The 5,085-nt window shown below is 41.8% G+C and overlaps 1 pseudogene; it reads left to right on the forward strand.

Moving 5' to 3' along the window:
• Positions 1–400: 400 nt before the first annotated feature.
• LOC129655863 (nucleolin-like) lies at positions 401–2,740 on the forward strand (annotated as a pseudogene).
• Positions 2,741–5,085: the final 2,345 nt, after the last annotated feature.

Below are 5,085 nucleotides of genomic sequence, written 5' to 3' on the forward strand. Positions count from 1 at the left end.
AAGGAGATCCAACCAGTCCATTCTGAAGGAGGTCAGCCCTGGGATTTCTTTGGAGGAATGATGCTAAAGCTGAAACTCCAGTACTTTGGCCACCTCATGTGAAGAGTTGACTCATTGGAAAAGACTCTGATGCTGGGAAGGATTGCGGGTAGGAGGAGAAGGGGATGACAGAGGATGAGATGGCTGAATGGCATCACTGACTCGACGGATGTGAGTCTGAGTGAACTCCGGGAGTTGGTGATGGACAGGGAGGCCTGGCGTGCTGCGATTCATGGGGTCGCAAAGAGTCGGACATGACTGAGCGACTGAACTGAACTGAACAGTGGTCCACTTGTAGTCCTCATTGAGAAACGGTTTGGTGAAGCAAGGTTCAATTCTGGCTGGAGGTGTAATTTTTAAAATGCGTGTGCTTAAAGAATGTAGCAAGAAGAGAGTAGCCTTTTTATCCAAAGCAAAGGCTGGTAAAAATCAAGGTGACTCCAAGAAAATGGCTCCTCCCCCAAAGGAGGTAGAAGAAGATAGTGAAGATGAGGAAATGTCAGAAGATGAAGATGATGAGAGGAGTAGAGAAGAGGTTGTTATCCCTCAGAAAAAAGGCAAGAAGGCTACCACAACTCCCGCAAAGAAGATGATGGTTTCCCCAACAAAAAAGGTTGCAGTTGCCACACCGGCAAAGAAAGCAGCTGTCACTTCTGGCAAAAAAGGCAGCAGCTACACTAGCCAAGAAGACAGTTACACCTTCCAAAGCAATGGTAACACCTGGCAAAAAGGGGGCCACCCCAGGCAAAGCATTGGTAGCACCTCTGGTAAGAAGGGAGCAGCTTCCCCAGGCAAGGGAACAAAGAATGGCAAGAATGCCAAGAAAGAAGACAGTGATGCAGAACATGAAGATGACAGTGAAGAGGAAGATGAAGATGATGAAGAGAAGGATAAGCCAGCCGTGAGGAAGGCAGCTGCTGCTTTTGGTGCTGCTCCTGCCACAGATGATGAGGATGACGAGGATGACTATGAGGAGGAGGAGGAGGAGGAGGAAGATGAAGATGACTCGAAGAGGAACCTATGGAGATTGTACCAGCCAAAGGAAAGAAAGCTCCTGTAAAAGCTGGTCCTGTGAAGGCCAAGAGCGCTGCTGAAGATGAAGAAGAGGATGACAATGATGCTGAGGAGGAGGAGGAGGAGGAGGATGATGAAGAGGAGGAGGAGGATGACGATGATGAAGAGGAGGAGGAGGATGAGGAAGAAGAGGAGGAGAAGGAGGAAGAAGAGGAGGAAGAGGATGATGATAATCAAGAGGAGGATGATGAGGAGGAGGAAGAGGAGGAGGAGGAGGAAGAGGAAGAAGAGCCTGTCAAAGAAGCACCTGGAAAATGAAAGAAGGAAATGGCCAAACAAAAAGTAGCTCCTGAAGCCAAGAAACACAGAACCAACTACGTCTTCCAATCTCTTTGTTGGAAACCTGAACTTCAATAAATCTGCTCCTGAGTTGAAAACAGGTATCAATGACCTTTTTGCTAAAAATGATCTTGCTGTTGTCGATGTCAGAATTGGTGTGTCTAGAAAGTTTGGCTATGTGGATTTTGAATCTGCCGAAGACCTGGAAAAAGCCTTGGAACTCAGTGGTTTAAAAGTCTTTGGCAATGAAATTAAACTAGAAAAACCAAAGGGAAACAGTAAGAAAGATAGAGATGCAAGAACACTTTTGGCTAAAAATCTGCCTTACAAAGTTACTCAGGATGAATTAAAAGAAGTGTTTGAAGATGCTGTGGAGATCAGATTAGTCAGCAAGGATGGAAAGAGTAAAGGGATTGCTTATATTGCATTTAAGACAGAAGCTGATGCAGAAAAAACCTTGGAAGAAAAGCAAGGAACAGAGATAGATGGGCAATCCAGGCGGATTCATGTTGATGTATGGCAAAACCAATACAATATTGTAAAGTAATTAGTCTCCAAATAAAATAAATAAATTTATATTAAAAAAATAAAATAGAACATAGTTAAAAAAAACAGAAAGGTCAAAGTCAAGACCATATAGATGGAAAGAATAGCACTTGCAGTGGTGAATCAAAAACCCTGGTTTTAAGCAACCTCTCCTATAGTGCAATGGAAGACACTCTTCAGGAAGTATTTGAGAAGGCAACTCATATCAAGGTACCCCAGAACCAAAATGGCAAATCTAAAGGGTATGCATTTATAGAATTTGCTTCATTTGAAGATGCTAAAGAAGCTTTAAATTCATGTAATAAAAGGGAAATTGAGGGCAGAGCCATCAGACTGGAGTTGCAAGGACCCAAGGGATCACCTAATGCAAGAAGCCAGCCATCCAAAACTCTGTTTGTCAAAGGTCTATCAGGATAAAAACAGAAGAGACGTTAAAGGAGTTGTTTGATGCCTCTATTCAAGCAAGGATAGTCACTGACTGGGAGACTGGATCCTTGAAAGGGTTTGGTTTTGTAGACTTCAATAGCAAGGAAGATGCCAAAGCTGCCAAGGAGGCCAGGGAAGATGGTGAAATTGAAGGTAACAAAGTCACTTTGGACTGGGCCAAACCTAAGGGTGAAGGTGGCTTTGGTGGCCTAGGAGGAGGCAGAGGTGGCTTTGGAGGCCAAGGTGGTGGCAGAGGTGGCCGGGGTGGATTTGGCGGCAGAGGCCGGGGAGGCTTTGGAGGGCCAGGAGGCTTCCGAGGAGGCAGAGGAGGAGGAGGAAACCATAGCCACAAGGAAAGAAGATGAAGTTTGAATAGTTTCTTCTATCCCTGTCTCCTCTCTCTCTTGCATTAGAAAGAAAGGACTCTGGGGTTTTTACTGTGTTACCTGATCAATGACAGAGCCTTCTGAGGACATTCCAAGACAGTATACAGCCCTGTGGTCTGCTTGGAAATCTGTATAGATAACATTTCAAGGGAGATAACCCTGTTGGTGTTGACGGGATATTCGTATAAACTTTTTAAAGAGATGAGTGATTGAGCTAACCCTTATCTGTAAGTTTCGAATTTATATTGTTTCTTCCCATGTACAAAACCATTTTTTTCCTATGGAGTTGTTTTTTTTTTTTTTTTTTTTTTTTTTTGCATTGGGGGTGTAAAGGAAAGCAGAATGTTTTTCTTTTTTTAATTTTATTTTATTTTTAAACTTTACATAACTGTATTAGTTTTGCCAAATATCAAAATGAATCTGCCACAGGTATACATGTGTTCCCCATCCTGAACCCTCCTCCCTCCTCCCTCCCCATTCCATCCCTCTGGGTCGTCCCAGTGCACCAGCCCCAAGCATCCAGTATCGTGCATCAAACCTGGACTGGCAACTCATTTCATACATGATATTTTACATGTTTCAATGCCATTCTCCCAAATCTTCCCGCCCTCTCCCTCTCCCACAGAGTCCATAAGACTGTTCTATACATCAGTGTCTCTTTTGCTGTCTCGTACACAGGGTTATTGTTACCATCTTTCTAAATTCCATATATATGCGTTAGTATACTGTATTGGTGTTTTTCTTTCTGGCTTACTTCACTCTGTATAATAGGCTCCAGTTTCATCCACCTCATTAGAACTGATTCAAATGTATTCTTTTTAATGGCTGAATAATACTCCATTGTGTATATGTACCACAGCTTTCTTATCCATTCATCTGCTGATGGACATCTAGGTTGCTTCCATGTCCTGGCTATTATAAACAGTGCTGCGATGAACATTGGGGTACACGTGTCTCTTTCCCTTCTGGTTTCCTCAGTGTGTATGCCCAGCAGTGGGATTGCTGGATCATAAGGCAGGTCTATTTCCAGTTTTTTAAGGAATCTCCACACTGTTCTCTATAGTGGCTGTACTAGTTTGCATTCCCACCAACAGTGGAAGAGGGTTCCCTTTTCTCCACACCCTCTCCAGCATTTATTACTTGTAGACTTTTGGATCGCAGCCATTCTGACTGGTGTGAAATGGTACCTCATAGTGGTTTTGATTTGCATTTCTCTGATAATGAGTGATGTTGAGCATCTTTTCATGTGTTTGTTAGCCATCTGGATGTCTTCTTTGGAGAAATGTCTATTTAGTTCTTTGGCCCATTTTTTGATTGGGTCATTTATTTTTCTGGAGTTGAGCTGTAGGAGTTGCTTGTATATTCTCGAGATTAGTTGTTTGTCAGTTGCTTCATTTGCTATTATCTTCTCCCATTCTGAAGGCTGTCTTTTCACCTTGCTAATAGTTTCCTTTGATGTGCAGAAGCTTTTAAGGTTAATTAGGTCCCATTTGTTTATTTTTGCTTTTATTTCCAATATTCTGGGAGGTGGGTCATAGAGGATCCTGCTGTGATGTATGTCAGAGAGTGTTTTGCCTATGTTCTCCTCTAGGAGTTTTATAGTTTCTGGTCTTACATTTAGATCTTTAATCCATTTTGAGTTTATTTTTGTGTATGGTGTTAGAAAGTGTTCTAGTTTCATTCTTTTACAAGTGGTTGACCAGAGTTCCCAGCACCACTTGTTAAAGAGATTGTCTTTAATCCATTGTATATTCTTGCCTCCTTTGTCAAAGATAAGGTGTCCATATGTGCGTGGATTTATCTCTGGGCTCTCTACTTTGTTCCATTGATCTATATTTCTGTCTTTGTGCCAGTACCATACTGTCTTGATAACTGTGGCTTTGTAGTAGAGCCTGAAGTCAGGTAGGTTGATTCCTCCAGTTCCATTCTTCTTTCTCAAGATCGCTTTGGCTATTCGAGGTTTTTTGTTTTTCCATACAAATTGTGAAATTATTTGTTCTAGCTCTGTGAAGAATGCTGTTGGTAGCTTGATAGGGATTGCATTGAATCTATAGATTGCTTTGGGTAGTATACTCATTTTCACTATATTGATTCTTCCAATCCATGAACATGGTATATTTCTCCATCTGTTAGTGTCCTCTTTGATTTCTTTCACCAGTGCTTTATAGTTTTCTATATATAGGTCTTTAGATTCTTTAGGTAGATATATTCCTAAGTATTTTATTCTTTCCGTTGCAATGGTGAGTGGAATTGTTTCCTTAATTTCTCTTTCTGTTTTCTCATTATTAGTGTATAGGAATGCAAGGGATTTCTGTGTGTTGATTTTATATCCTGC

Source organism: Bubalus kerabau, chromosome 6 (assembly GCF_029407905.1).
Source record: "Bubalus kerabau isolate K-KA32 ecotype Philippines breed swamp buffalo chromosome 6, PCC_UOA_SB_1v2, whole genome shotgun sequence".
NCBI classification, from domain to species: Eukaryota; Metazoa; Chordata; class Mammalia; order Artiodactyla; family Bovidae; genus Bubalus; species Bubalus kerabau.